At 38.8% G+C, this 16734-nt stretch overlaps 1 long non-coding RNA gene across 1 annotated transcript; it reads left to right on the top strand.

Moving 5' to 3' along the window:
* Positions 1-1494: 1494 nt before the first annotated feature.
* LOC133540618 (uncharacterized) lies at positions 1495-16254 on the top strand. Its single transcript, XR_009803683.1, has 8 exons — positions 1495-2631; positions 3171-3305; positions 10290-10332; positions 11266-11343; positions 11875-11952; positions 12485-12562; positions 15142-15213; positions 15330-16254. It is a non-coding gene; the product is annotated as an uncharacterized LOC133540618 (long non-coding RNA).
* Positions 16255-16734: the final 480 nt, after the last annotated feature.

Here is a 16734-nt window from a genome sequence, read left to right as displayed (position 1 = left end):
GACCAATGGTCGGCCACGGGAAATACTCAGTGTATAAGACTATGTCACCCAGCTGTCCTGGGAACACCTCAGATCCCCCGAGAGAAGCTTGAAAAAGTGGCTGGGGAGTGGGAAGTCTGAGCTTCTTTGCTTAGGCTGCTGCCCTCACGACCTGACCTTGGATAAGCGGAAGAAGATGGATGGATGGGTTTCCAGAGCTGTAACACTTGAGAACGAACGGTTACAAATGAAAAACATAAACACAAAAATAAACATTATGTTATCCAGCCTTAGCCCGAGACATCAAAGTACTATAGTCAACAGTCTCCACTCTGCTGCAGGGGTCTGTATTTATTTATGTTTCACTGTCCTTTGTCTTCTTTTGAATTTTGAATTTAATTTGCTGGTTGACCAACATGCTAACACGTGTTTGGGTTTGAGAGATGTGTTCAATAATTTGAAGTGTTTGCAGTTCCCCAAACTACAAAATGAGGTAGAAAACTAAATGACCGATACAAAGGTGAATGCTGTCAAACTGGTCTTTGATAACAGGGCCACAAACAAAATAGTAAGGTTCAATGTGGTAATAAAGCAATAATATTACAGTATATAGAATATAATTACTACATATCAAAACTATTTGTGCAATGTCTCCTAAACCCAATGAACTATTACATACAAGCGATGTGCACCCCCATACTAAAGCTGATGCAGCTCAGGAGAGTACTCTACATCCAACAATGCTGTAGTTTGAGATCATTGTTATCTGTCATAAAGGTATTTGTCAGGCTCAGCTGATGCGCATTGGAAATACAATGAACCACTAAAAGTTGATATACTGTAATCAGCAAAGATAATTAAGGTCATAAAACCCTCCATAAATGCCCCGTTGTGATCAGGAGAATTAGATTATGCTCACAAAAATGCACACCCACAGCTTTTTTTAATTTGGAAAATGAGCGAACGGAAATATAATTTAGCCATGTGATCACATTGGAGGTGTACATACAGATAAGACCTGGAATGCTTCATCAAGCAATGCTTTAGAGTTGAGTGATAAGTACTTAAATAAGAAGTTAGCTAATGGGACAGAGTGCCTGTAAACTTTCTTCTGAGGCCTCTGATGCTGCAGCGAACTGCTTCAGGCTGGGAAAGTAATTAAGGAAAACTTTAAATAATTTCAGCTAATTGTTCTCTTGCTATCTGGCAAAAATTATGCATTACTGTATATTCATTATGAGTGAGAAAATGCCTTTATCTGCAATTTGAACACCGCCTCCTTTTGTCAATAGTTACAGTACATTCTATTCTACTCCTCCAGATTTTGCATATTTTTCTTTGTTTGCAAAAGAGGTTGTTATTATATTATTTCAATAAAATAATTAGGCCATGATTTAAAGTGGGCTGGCCTCAGGCATTAAACTCCATGGCTGTTAATGTGTGTGTGTGTGTGTGTGTGTGTGTGTGTGTGTGTGTGTAAAAGAGTGTTTGTGTTCTTTTTGCGTTTGTCAAAGTGACATATGGGGACATTTTTATGAAATTTCACCTTACATATGAGGACCTGTTGAAATATGAGGACATTTTCCATGTCCTCATATTTCCCGCAATGCTATCGTGTTCTAGACCCTCCCAGCATGTTCCCAGACCAAAAATCTCTAAAGTCTTCATTTGTCAAATTTTCAGAAAAAGTGTGTGAAAGTGTGTTTAATTTTTTGGGTCACCTTCGATTTTGCCCCTAGTGGCCATCTTTGCTATTATGACACACACACACACACACTTGTCCTCATATGTCATATGTCCTCATATGTCATGTGGGTCAGAAACTCACACACTCCAACATTTGAAAAACATCTAATCATTACAGCAATAAACATACTTTTGAAATCTAAATCAAATAACACATTTTCAACTGATCTGATGATCTCAACCTTCTTTATGTTAGTTTTATCTATTCATTTGGTTTATCTGGAGAGGATTTGGGCTAGACAATCAATAATAAAGGGATTATGGTGATGATTTAATCGGTTTGATTCAGTATTTTACTGTATTGGGCTTTTTTCTATTCTGTTGTCTAAAATACAATGCCACACAATAATTACTTTAAATGTGCCTGAAAAAAACCTTCAACCTTGATTGAGACAAAGGCGATAATTCAAATGGAATTCAAACTACATACAGTATTTAATATTTTCAAATGGTTCAATAGCACATGATTTAGGTATTTTTATCTTTGGGACAAATTTTGGATTCAATTGGGGATTGTTTTTGGAGGTATTCACTTTACATGGTGTTCAAGATGGTTACTTCCGCCCACTCTGAAGAGTCTCGGCGTCTGATTGGTCCAGTTTTCAGTTAGGCGCCGCCTGATTGGCCGTTGGATGATGTCTGATCCTAACAGATGGCTAAATCACTAGTTAACTATTTTCCTCATGGAAGTTATATAGCTCATGTATCACACTTAATATTGAATATATATATAAAAAGGGTTTTCCAAAAGTACCATTTATAATCGAAATACAAAACTTCACACACGATTTTGAGCACAACAGAGCGCTCAGTGAACATCACTTCCGGGACCTGCAGCATCAGAGGGGGACATCTATCTTGGCCACAAACCATCTTTGACAGTCTTCGGCAGCATGGTTGAATCAGGTGAGCATAAAATGGAGTTTAACGTAATTAAATAGACCAATGTTTTTTAACATAGGAAAATAGTTCATTATAAACAACAGTTAAATGTTTGTTGTTATTAATTGCAATCAGATTTGATTTTATGAGGTTAAATTAAGCATTTCAGTTCTGGGCCAAGGCCAAGGCATTTAATTTTTTTTTTTTTAAAGTTGCATGGAAGATTATAAGTAGCAGTGATTGTCACACACACACAAGGTGTGGTGAAATTATTCTCTGCATTTGACCCATCACCCTTGAACACTATGCAAGTAAACCTTTTCTTAATTTTAAACAAGACAGACTAGAGTTCTTCAAATTGTTTATACTTTTTCTCAAATACAAATATTTCAAGCTGATAAGCACTGTCGAGTAGGCATGTTACTGATATTGTTACATTAGTTCTTTATTTGAGAAGCTTCATGTCTGCATTGAGCCTAAATTTAACAGTTTTTGAAGGGTTTAGTTCTTTGTTTTATTTCTGTGTCACTGACTTTTTTCATTTGTATGTGTGGATTTGTTAGGCGCATCAACACATGATATAGACATCGTGTCCAAAAGAAGAGCGAGACGTAATCCTGAGGCTGAAGCCACCGAGTTTATTTGATCTGGATGTGACAAGTCTTGTTTTAAGGCCCAGTGGATCAATGATTGGAAAGGTATGTCTTGTTATGTAACATATCAATGGTAACTGTATCAACATCTCATTTGGATCATTTCCTTACTGTCTAATAGAGGTTGTATTATATGGCTTTAATTAGAAGTGTTTGGAATAACAGCGTTCCACGTCCCAAGAGCTAGCTTCTGTAGCCGAGGATCGGACCGCCAAGTGCCCTGCCTTCGGCTGCCGCCCAGCTCACAATGCACCCGACCTCTATGGCCCCTCGGAGTCTTGTTCATGAGTGGGGGAAGAGTGGATCGTGAGATCGACAGGCGGATCGGTGTGGGGTCTTCGGTAATGCGGACGTTGTATCGATCCGTTGTGGTGAAGAAGGAGCTGAGCCGGAAGGCAAAGCTCTCAATTTACCGGTCGATCTACGTTCCCATCCTCATCGATGGTCATGAGCTTTGGGTCATGACCGAAAGGATAAGATCACGGGTACAAGCAGCCGGAATGAGTTTCCTCCACCGGGTAGGGGTGCTCTCCCTTAGAGATAGGGTGAGAAGCTCTGCCATCCGGGAGGAACTCAAAGTAAAGCCGCTGCTCCTCCACATGGAGAGGAGCCAGATGAGGTGGTTCGGGCATCTGGTCAGGATGCCACCCGAACGCCTCCCTAGGGAGGTGTTTAGGGCACGTCCAACTGGTAGGAGGCCACGGGGAAGACCCAGGACACGTTGGGAAGATTATGTCTCCCGGCTGGCCTGGGAACGCCTCGGGATCCCCCGGGAAGAGCTAGACGAAGTGGCTGGGGAGAGGGAAGTCTGGGCTTCCCTGCTTAGGCTGCTGCCACCGCGACCCCACCTCGGAAAAGCGGAAGATGATGGATGGATGGATGGATGGTATAACAGCGGTATATGAAAACGATGTTACTAATGCTGTTACTTTTACCGGTAACGAGTAATCTAATAACTTTTATGTACGCTACAACGCTGTTACGATGCATTTTATGTAATCTGGCATGCTACTTTTGATGTGATTGTATGTCAACAAGACAGCGTTAGAAGCACAAAAGGGTTAGTGCAGGTAATATCTTTTTACTAATGAAAGCAACCCCCGGAAGTAATTACGAACACGATATCAAATAAAAAGAGGCCTTATCCACACGCAAACAAAAACATTCAACAGAACTATCTTAACTGCCACTGCTAAGCTAAAAAATACAGCTGAACTATTCTGCTATGTCTGGGCGCTGACGTCCCACATCACTTGGTAAAAGGCACAGCTTTTTAAAGGCACACACACACTCTGCTCTCATGAAATGTCTCTCAACTGCATATGCTAGATATTTAAAACTTTTCTTTTTCAAGTAACACATTAATTACAAACCCCGTTTCCATATGAGTTGGGAAATTGTTAGATGTAAATCCAAACGGAATAATTTTTTTTACAAATAATAATTAACTTAGAATTTCATGGCTGCAATACGTGCCAAAGTAGTTGGGAGAGGGCATGTTCACAACTGTGTTACATCACCTTTTCTTTTAACAACACTCAATAACCGTTTGGGAACTGAGGAAACTAATTGTTGAAGCTTGGAAGGTGTAATTCTTTCCCATTCTTGTTTTATGTAGAGCTTCAGTCGTTCAACAGTCCGGGGTCTCCTCTGTCGTATTTTACGCTTCATAATGCACCACACATTTTTGATAGGACTGCAGGCCGGCCAGGAAAGTACCTGCACTCTTTTTTTATGAAGCTGAACACGTGCTGAATGTGGCTTGGCATTGTCTTGCTGAAATAAGCAGGGGCGTACATGAAAAAGTCGGCGCTTAAATGGCAGCAAATGTTGTTCCAAACAGATGGGTAACTTACAGATGTGTAAGTTACCCATGCCTTGGGCACTAATGCACCCCCATACCATCACAGATGCTGGCTTTTCAACTTTGCGTCGATAACAGTCTGGATGGTTCGCTTCCCCTTTGGTCCGGATGAAACGGTGTCCAATATTTCCAAAAATAATTTGAAATGTGGGCTCGTTAGACCACAGAACACCTTTCCACTTTGCATCAGCCCATCTTAGATGATCTCGGGCCCAGAGAATCCGGCGGCGTTTCTGGATGTTGATAATTGGCTTTCGCTTTGCATAGTAGAGCTTTAACTTGCACTTATCAATCAATCAATCATCAATGTTTATTTATATAGCCCCAAATCACAAATGTCTCAAAGGACTGCACAAATCATTACGACTACAACATCCTCGGAAGAACCCACAAAAGGGCAAGGAAAACTCACACCCAGTGGGCAGGGAGAATTCACATTCAGTGGGACGCCAGCGACAATGCTGACTATGAGAAACCTTGGAGAGGACCTCAGATGTGGGCAACCCCCCCCCTCTAGGGGACCGAAAGCAATGGATGTCGAGCGGGTCTAACATGATACTGTGAAAGTTCAATCCATAGTGGCTCCAAGACAGCAGTGAGAGTCCCGTCCACAGGAAACCATCTCAAGCGGATCAGCAGCGTAGAGATGTCCCCAACCGATACAGGCGAGCGGTCCATCCTGGGTCCCGACGAGCGGTCCATCCTGGGTCTCGACTCTGGACAGCCAGTACTTCATCCATGGTCATCGGACCGGACCCCCTCCACAAGGGAGGGGGGGACATAGGAGAAAGAAAAGAAGCGGCAGATCAACTGGTCTAAAAAGGAGGTCTATTTAAAGGCTAGAGTATACAGATGAGTTTTAAGATGAGACTTAAATGCTTCTACTGAGGTAGCATCTCGAACTGTTACCGGGAGGGCATTCCAGAGTACTGGAGCCCGCAGACTTTTTTTGAGCTCTAGGAATCACTAATAAGCCGGAGTCTTTTGAACGCAGATTTCTTGCCGGGACATACGGTACAATACAATCGGCAAGATAGGCTGGAGCTAGACCGTGTAGTATTTTATACGTAAGTAGTAAAACCTTAAAGTCACATCTTAAGTGCACAGGAAGCCAGTGCAGGTGAGCCAGTACAGGCGTAATATGATCAAACTTTCTTGTTCTTGTCAAAAGTCTAGCAGCCGCATTTTGTACCAACTGTAATCTTTTAATGCTAGACATTGGGAGACCCGAAAATAATACGTTACAGTAATCGAGACGAGACGTAACAAACGCATGGATAATGATCTCGGCGTCTTTAGTGGACAAAATGGAGCGAATTTTAGCGATATTACGGAGATGAAAGAAGGCCGTTTTAGTAACGCTTTTAATGTGTGACTCAAAGGAGAGAGTTGGGTCGAAGATAATACCCAGATTTTTTACAGAGTCACCTTGTTTTATTATTTGGTTGTCAAATGTTAAAGTTGTATTATTAAATAGAGGTCGGTGTCTAGCAGGACCGATAATCAGCATTTCCGTTTTTTTGGCATTAAGTTGCAAAAAGTTAGCGGACATCCATTGTTTAATTTCATTAAGACACGCTTCCAACTGACTACAGTCCGGCGTGTTGGTCAGCTTTAGGGGCATGTAAAGTTGGGTGTCATCAGCATAACAGTGAAAGCTAATACCGTATTTGCGTATGACGTCACCTAGCGGCAGCATGTAGATGCTGAAGAGTACAGGGCCAAGGACCGAACCCTGGGGAACTCCACACGTTACCTTAACATAGTCCGAGGTCACACTGTTATAGGAGACGCACTGCATCCTATCAGTAAGATAAGAGTTAAACCATGACAGGGCTGAGTCTGAAATACCAATTCGTATTTTGATACGCTCTAATAAAATATTATGATCGACGGTATCGAAAGCAGCGCTAAGATCGAGGAGCAGCAACATAGATGACGCATCAGAGTCCATCGTTAGCAATAGATCATTAGTCAGTTTTGCGAGGGCTGTCTCAGTCGAGTGATTTGCCCTGAAACCGGATTGAAAGGTTTCACATAGATTGTTAAACGCTAAGTGCTCATTTAGCTGCTCTGCAACAATTTTTTCGAGGATTTTCGAAATAAAGGGAAGGTGAGACACCGGTCGGTAGTTTACCATGAGGTCTGGATCGAGGTTAGGTCTTTTAAGGAGAGGATGAATAACCGCTTTTTTGAATGCAACGGGAACAGTGCCCGAGGAAAGTGATAAGTTTATAATATTTAGCACTGATGGACCTAATAATACAAAAAGCTCCTTGATAAGTTTCCCAGGAAGTGGGTCAAGTAAACATGTTGTTTGTTTTATTCCATTTACACGTTGTAACAATCCTTCTAATGTTATTTCATCAAAACGAGAGAAACTATTTTGGATATTTGCAGTATCCGCCGTATATACAATCGTATCTGTGTTACTATAACCCCGTTGTAGCTGGGACGCATTGTCTGTAATCTCCTTTCTAATAAGTTCAATTTTCTTATTAAAGAACTTCATAAAGTCATCTGCCGAATGGGTGGAGCTACTGGAAGGAGTCCCTTGTTGGGTTAGCGATGCTACTGTACTAAACAAAAATTTTGGATCGTTTTTATTAATGCGGATGAGATTTGAGTAATAATTAGTTTTAGCTAAGGTAAGCATGTGTTTATAAGTTATTAAACTATCACTCCATGCTTGATGGTGCACCTCAAGTTTAGTCGTGCGCCATTTGCGTTCCAGCTTTCTACATAATAATTTCTGAGCTCTAGTTTCTTCAGTAAACCATGGCGTACGCCTTTTTGGAGCCTTTTTTAACTTCAGCGGTGCTATACTATCAATGGTTTCGCTCAGGGCGTTGTTAAAGTTGTTAGTGAGGTTATCAATAGACCCCACATACTTTGGGAACGGTGCCATTACCGAGGGCAGTAGGTCCGCAAGAGTCGTCGTTGTGGCAGCATTAAGGTTGCGGCTGCTATAGCAGTTATTATTATTATTAGCTTGCCGAACATGAGTCTGAACTTCGAATTTTATAAGGTAATGATCGGACATTACTTTAGTATACGGGAGTATCATAACTTTGGAGACGGTGATACCTCTGACAAGCACTAGGTCTATCGTATTACCGCTGCGATGCGTCGGTTCATTTATTATTTGTGTAAGACCACAGCTATCAATTATAGTCTGGAGCGCCACGCACGGTGGGTCCAATGGGGTATTCATATGGATATTAAAGTCCCCCATTATAATTATATTATCGGCGTGTGTCACTAGATCAGCAACAAACTCTGAGAATTCACTAATAAAGTCCGAATAGGGCCCTGGGGGGCGGTAGATAACGGCCAGGCACAGAGGCAGAGGTGTGGCAGACTTCATAGAAAGCACCTCAAACGATTTATATTTATTATTTAAGTTAGGACTAAAGTTAAAGTTTTCGTTGTATATTAGTGCGACACCCCCTCCCCTTTTGAGGTGACGGGCAATATGCGCATTCGTATAGTTAGGAGGGGATGCCTCATTTATTGCAAAAAAGTCGTCTGGTTTAAGCCAGGTTTCGCTAAGACCGATGACGTTAAGGTTGTTGTCTCTAATGACCTCATTGACTAATAACGTTTTGGGAGACAAAGATCTGATGTTTAGAAAGCCCATATTATAGGTAGTGGGCTGTTTTAAGGAGTTGTTGATAAAATTATCCGTAGTAGCAATATTAATAATGTTGCGTTTATTATGCGCAGTGTACTTAAAATAATTACGACCATATCTAGGAATTGATATGACGGGAATTTTCAGATTGTCTACTTGGCGCTGCGATAAACTGAACGCATCATAATTTGCCACCTCAGTAGAACGCATGTCTAACTCTGACGAAGTCATAGACACAGTAGAAAAAACATTTTGTGAGTTGTGTATTATTCTACGAAAATTGCTATGTGTACAGGGATCATCCAGCCTGGCGCTGGCTAGTTCTAACTTAACTGACTCCATACCCAGGCTAGCAGGCTCTGTAATTGCCTGTGACCGGGCTTGCTCTAGTGCAGTTAGTCAAATGTGGCTCAATGCGAAGTCTATGTTCCGAGACAAGAGGATAGCGCCTTCCTGGTTAGGGTGAAGGCCGTCTCTCCTCAGCAGATATAGCAACAAACTGTATTTAGTGACAGTGGTTTTCTGAAGTGTTCCTGAGCCCATGTGGTGATATCCTTTAGAGATTGATGTCGGTTTTTGATACAGTGCCGTCTGAGGGATCGAAGGTCACGGTTATTCAATGTTAGTTTCCAGACATGCCGCTTACGTGGAGTGATTTCTCCGGATTCTCTGAACCTTTTGATGATATCATGGAGCGTAGATGTTGAAATCCCTAAATTTCTTGCAATTGCACTTTGAGAAACGTTGTTCTTAAACTGTTTGACTATTTGCTCACGCAGCTGTGGACAAAGGGGTGTACCTCGCCCCATCCTTTCCTGTGAAAGACTGAGCATTTTTTGGGAAGCTGTTTTTATACCCAATCATGGCACCCACCTGTTCCAAATTAGCCTTCACACCTGTGGGATGTCCCAAATAAGTGTTTGATGAGCATTTCTTAACTTTATCAGTATTTATTGCCACCTTTCCCAACTTGTTTGTTGCGTGTTGCTGGCATCAAATTCTAAAGTTAATGATTATTTGCACCAAAAAAATGTTTATCAGTTTGAACATCAAATATGTTGTCTTTGTAGCATATTCAACTGAATATGAGTTGAAAAGGATTTGCAAATCATTGTATTCTGTTTATATTTACATCTAACACAATTTCCCAACTCATATGGAAACGGGGTTTGTACTTAATTTAATAATTATTTACATTTATGAAAGAGTAATTCTGTTTGTAATTGAATTTTTAGTCAAGTAACGACTATTTTTATTGCTTTTTAAAACAGATATTCCAAACATTGTTAATTGATAAACTGTTTTATCAGGATATGGTGTATTTGCTCTTGCATCAATTTAAAATGGTTCTTTTGTGGTCGAGTACCGAGGGAAGTTCATCTCAAGACATGAGCGGGACAAGAGACAGAAACCCTCTATAAATATCTTTACTATTTATCTGGCATTATATGCTCATAATGTTAACAACAAAAAGTGCTGATAATGTTATAATTAATAAGTTCTAACATTATTTGTATGTGTTTTGTTGCAGACACCAACTGTTGATGTTCTATCTCAACATTCTCCAGATTCATGTGAGCGATAAACCGACTTCATTACTTGACTATTTTACTATCCATCCATCCATCCATTTTCTACTACCTGTCCCTTTTTTGGGTTGGCGGGGTGTGCTTGAGCCTATCTGAGCTGCATTCGGGCGGAAGGCGGAGTACACCCTGGACAAGTCGCCACCTCATTACACGGCCAACACAAATAGAAAACATTTACACTCACATTCACACACTAGGGCCAATTTAGTGATGCCAATCAACCTATCCCCAGGTGCATGTCTTTGGAGGTAAGATGAAGCCGGAGTACCCGGAGGGAACCCACGCAGTCACGGGGAGAACATGCAAACTCCACACAGAAAGATCACGAGCCCAGTATTTAACTCAGGACTACTCAGGACCTTCGATTTGTGACGCACATGCACTAACCCCTGTTCCACCGTGCTGCCCTATATCTGCTAAAAACTTGACACAACCTATACTTCAAAAGACATTTAATCCTTTTAACCTCTCACAGATCAGTTTATATGACAACATTTTTTAAGCGTACATCCATGTTAGTCTGAGGAATTTATAACTCATGTTTAGCAAAACAGGAGATGTTACAGGTCAGCAACATGAATTCTATATGTGATCACTTGTCATGTACTCATATTGTTTGAAGTAAAAAAGACTACAGTGTGTTTCATATAAGGTCCTCATATTTTTCTGAACCACATTAGTGTGTGTTACAATGTTTAATTCAAAGCTTTAAAATGAGTGTTTCAATTCAGGTCCTCATATTTTCTGAACCACATTTTAGTGAATGTTACATTCTTAAATAATAGTCTAAGAGCTAAAACGCTATAATAATCTTTACTGTTTATGTAGAATTATATGCTCAGAATATTATCAACCAAAAGTGGTTGTTAATGTTATAATTAATTAGTTCTGACATTATATTTTTGTGTTTTGTTGCAGACACCAACTGTTGGGGTTCTATCTCAACATTCTCCAGATTCAGATGTGAGTGATAAACCGACTTCATCCCTCCAACAGGTTATTACAAGTCTATTTTTACTATATCTACTCTAAATGTGACCCAACCTATATTTTGAAAGACATTTATTAATTTTAATCTCTCACAGATCAGTTTATATGACAACATTTTCGTAAGGGTACATCCATGTTAGTCAGTAAGGAGTTTGGAACTCATGTTTAGCAAAACAGGAGATGTTACAAGTCAACAACATACATTCTACATGTGACCCCTCGTCATGTCCTTATATTGTTTGAACCAAGAAAGACTTAGGTGTGTTTCATATAAGGTCCTCATATTTTCTAAACCAGATTAGTGTGTGTTACAATGTTAATGTCCAAGCTTTAAAATGTGTCTCAATTCAGGTCCTCATATTTTCTGAACCAGATTTTAGTGTGTTTTATATTCTTAATTAATTGTCTAAGAGCTTAAACTCTGTAATAATCTTTACTATTTATCTGGCATTGTATGCTCAGAGTTTTATCAACAAAAAGTGCTGATATTGTTATAATTAATTAGTTCTGATATTATATTTTTGTGTTTTGTTGCAGAAACCAACTGTTGAGGTTCCATCTCAACATTCTCCAGATTCAGATGTGAGCCATTAACTGACTTCATCCCTCCAACAGGTTATTACATGTCTATTTTTACTATATCTGCTCTAAATTTGACCCAACCTATATTTTGAAAGACATTTATTTATTTTAATCTCTCACAGATCAGTTTATATGACAACTTTTTCGCAAGGGTACATCCATGTTAGTCAGTAGAAAGTTTAGAACTCATGTTTAGCAAAACAGGAGATGTTACAAGTCAACAACATAAATTCTACATGTGAGCACTCGTCATGTCCTTATATTGTTTGAAGCAAGAAAGACTTAGGTGTGTTTCATATAAGGTCCTCATATTTTCTGAACCAGAAAATGTGTGTTACAATGTTAATGTCAAAGCTTTAAAATGAGTGTCTCAATTCAGGTCCTCATATGTTCTGAACCAGATTTTTGTGTGTGTTACATTCTTAATGAATTGTCTAAGAGCTGAAACTCTGTAATAATCTTTACTATTTATCTGGCATTGTATGCTCAGATTTTTATCAACAAAAAGTGGTAAGAATGATATAATTAATTAGTTATGACATTATATTTTTGTGTTTTGTTGCAGAAACCAACTGTTGAGGTTCTATCTCAACATTCTCTGGATTCAGATGACAGCCATAAACCGACTTCATCCCTCCAACAGGTTATTACATGTCTATTTTTACTATATCTGCTCTAAATTTGACCCAACCTATATTTTGAAAGACATTTATTAATTTTAATCTCTCACAGATCAGTTTATATGACAACATTTTCGTAAGGGTACATCCATGTTTGTCAGTAGGGAGTTTGGAACTCATGTTTAGCAAAACAGGAGATGTTACAAGTCAACAACATAAATTCTACATGTGAGCACTCGTCATGTCCTCATATTGTTTGAACCAAGAAAGACCTAGGTGTGTTTCATATAAGGTCCTCATATTTTCTGAACCAGATTAGTGTGTGTTAAAACGTTAATGTCAAAGCTTTAAAATGAGTGTTTCAATTCAGAAAATGCAGTGCATCTTGTTTACAGCCGGTTTCTGCAGCGCTGTTTTCATTGATCAAAGTATTTTTTCGGTGGTCGTGTTTTTGGTACATAACTTGTAAATAGTGCGCAAATAATAGGCTATATATATATAAATACATTCAAACCCCGTTTCCATATGAGTTGGGAAATTGTGTTAGATGTACATATAAACAGGATACAATGATTTGCAAAGAATTTTCAACCAAAATTCTGTTGAATATGCTACAATGACAACATATTTGATGTTAAAACTGCTAAACATTTTTTTTGCAAAGAATTTAGGGATTTTACCATCTATGGTCCGTAAAATTATCAAAAGGTTCAGAGAATCTGGAGAAATCACTGCACGTAAGCGATGTACTGCATTAAAAACCGACATCAGTGTGTAAAAGATATCACCACATGGGCTCAGAAATACTTCAGAAAACCACTGTCAGTTACTACAGTTGGTCGCTACATCTGTAAATGCAAGTTAAAACTCTACTATGCAAAGCAAATGCCATTTATCAACAAGACAGAGGAACGCCGCGGGCTTCGCTGGGCCCGAGCTCATCTAAGATGGACTGATGCAAAGTGGAAAAGTGTTCTGTGGTCTGACGAGTCCACATTTCAAATTATATATGGAAATTGTGGACGTGGTGTTCTCCGGAACAAAGAGGAAAATAACCATCCGGCGCAAAGTTCAAAAGCCAGCATGTGTGATGGTATGGGGGTGTATTAGTGCCCAAAGCATGGGTAACTTACACATCTGAGAAGGCACCATTAATGCTGAATGGTCCATACAGGTTTTGGAGCAACATATGTTGTCATCCAAGCAACATTATCATGGACGCCCCTGCTTATTTCAGCAAAACAATGCCAAGCCACGTGTTACAACAGCGTGTCTTCGTAGTAAAAGAGTGCGGGTACTTTCCTGTCCCGCCTGCAGTCCAGACATGTCTCCCATCGAAAATGTGTAGCGCATTATGAAGCGTAAAACACGACAACTTAAGCTGTACATCAAGCAAGAATGGTAAAGAATTCTACTTTCAAAGCTTCAACAATTAGTTTCCTCAGTTCCCAAACGTTTATTGAGTGTTGTTAAAAGAAAATGTGATGTAACACAGTGGTGAACATGCCCTTTCCGAACTACTTTGGCACGTGTTGCAGCCATGAAATTCAAAGTTAATTATTATTTGCAAAAAAAAAAAAGTTTGAGTTTGAACATCAAATATGTTGTCTTTGTAATGCTTTCAATTGAATATGGGTTGAAAATGATTTGCAAATCATTGTATTCTGTTTATATTTACATCTAACACAATTTCCCAACTTTTATGGAAACGGGGTTTGTATATATATTAGGGCTGGGCAATGATTACAATTTTTAATCGAAGTTAACCGCACTATTTCTCTTATTAATCGCGATTAAATGCATTGTATACGCAAAGCCCAATAATGAATTCAAAAGTAGTGTGTAGTGCACCTTTATTGGAATATTCTCCCACATGAACAAAAGCGCCAAAACATTTGTTGTGCAAACACAATTTAAATCAGTCCTTGTTAAACAGTAGCAGTTAAATAGCATATTTGATTAAAATCAACTCCAAAAATGTAAATACAAACATTTAAGCGTATTGCCACTGCCAGGGTATTTAAGTTATCCTGTTTGTTATGGAAAATAAATATAATCTACATACAAATCTCTGAGCCACAATCATAACATCTGAACAGGCAATTTCTGAGGTAACAGCAGAAACATTTTTTTTTATCAGGGATCTTATGTTTAAAAAACTTATATTATAGGTAGTGGGCTGTTTTAGGGAATTTTTGATCAAATTATCCTTACTAGCAATATTAATAATGTTGTGTTTATTCTGCGTAGTGGACTTAAAATAATTATGACCATATCTGTTTGCTTGGTGCTTTGATAAACTGAACGCATCATATACATGGTACTATATTGTGATGTTATGAGCCTGGGAAAAAAAAGAACTACCCTACCCAGCATGCAACAGGAGTGACGGGCATGCGCGGTAGCCCGGTATAGGTTGTATCGCCATGACGGCATCTTGTATGTTGTGATATGCACGCTCTGAAAGCAAACGTTAAGAACTCAGCCAACACTCCTCGTCTGCATTATTCATAAATAGACGGACAACACATATACTCCGCTGCTTCACAAAGCACAATATGTTAAATGTTTACTTTTACAGTTTTCTAATTCTTCCTTTCAGATTGACAGCAGGACAAACCGCTGGAAGTGGGTATGTCTCAAGCTTCTTCAACGTGGTCCACTCCAAAGCGAGGTAAATAAATAATCCACATTATTTACTAGAATATTATATTACGTTTTGCACCTTTTCAATGTGTTATAGTTATTATTCCTTCAGTAAGACATTGTATTTTGTCTCCTTTATGACAGCTGCAAAGGTGAAGAAGTGGAAGCAGTTGAATGACACATGTTGCATTTTATAACTGGCAACAAAGTACCAGGTAAAAAAGATTGTGAAGCCTCCCTCCACAAAGAACTAGTAGCTCTACAGGACAGAGATTCGCTTGCCATCAAGTACTACATCCATAACCGAATCATATTAAAAAAAGGAGAATTTTTTTTTTCCACATCTGCTGTGGTAGTTTGAGTATGTTACCAGCAATTAAAAAAGCAAGATAAAGAGCAAGCGTTTTGTATTTATTCCAGATAATTGTTAGCGACAAAATCCACAAAAACAATTCAGTTACACTTAATCGACAATTACATTTTTACCCATGTTTCTTTTAAACTCTTCTTGGTTTTAGATTACAGTAGCATGGGATTGGGATTTTTTTTAAATGACAACACATCAACTAAACCAACTCAGGTTGTTTTGTTAAGTCTCTGATGTCATTAGCCTCATATGTCACATGAACCTGAAATCTTTAACACTCTGTGATGTCATGGTTGTCATATTTCACAAACTTGAAATCTTAAACACTCTGTGACGTCATGGTCATCATATGTCACATAAACTTGAAATCTTAAACACTCTGTGACGTCATGGTTGTCATATGTCACATGAACCTGAAATCTTAAACACTCGGTGACGTCATGGTCGTCATATGTCACATAAACTTGAAATCTTAAACACTCTGGTCTTCATTTGTCACCTAAACCTGACAAGTCCTCATATGTACCATAAAAATCAGGTTCAGAAAAAAACAAAAGAGTTGCAAAAATCTCAATAGACCACTGTGTTTCTAAAATTCTGGTTCACTAACCGTCTGATTCCCAGGCCTGTAGGACCATTGGAAAGGCATGTCCCCATATGTCACGTTTTTGTCATAAGTCCTCATATGTCACCCAAACACGTATGTGTGTGTTGAGCTGTTTTAAAAAAATCTGCACAAAGAAAACAAATTGTCCAGTCCCAGGTGGAGTGTATTAAAATCTTGAAAATTATATGTCTAAGGTACACTTAATAAAGATAAAAAAAAGTAACTGTCAGCAAATAATCTATATTTAATAGGAGTTAACTACACACATTGTGACTAATAATTCATATATTTTTTTAAGTCATTTGACAGCCCTATTTTTTTGTTGTTGCTATCACACACAAACAAATTTCATATACTGGGTCGCCTGTGTTGATGGGTTCAGGGCCTCCTTATATGCAAATCAAATAAAAATATACAATGTTATAGCAGTTGACAACAGAGTAGAACCGGATTATTCACCGTTCTGCAATCTGCAATCAAAAATAGAAATATATATATATATATATATATATATATATATATATATATATATATATGTATATGTATATATATATACAAACAGCCAACATCCATTC

This window comes from Nerophis ophidion, linkage group LG02, assembly GCF_033978795.1.
Source record: "Nerophis ophidion isolate RoL-2023_Sa linkage group LG02, RoL_Noph_v1.0, whole genome shotgun sequence".
Taxonomy (NCBI): Eukaryota; Metazoa; Chordata; class Actinopteri; order Syngnathiformes; family Syngnathidae; genus Nerophis; species Nerophis ophidion.
The sequence above is the reverse complement of the archived record's forward strand: the minus strand, read 5'-3'. Positions and strand labels throughout refer to the sequence as shown.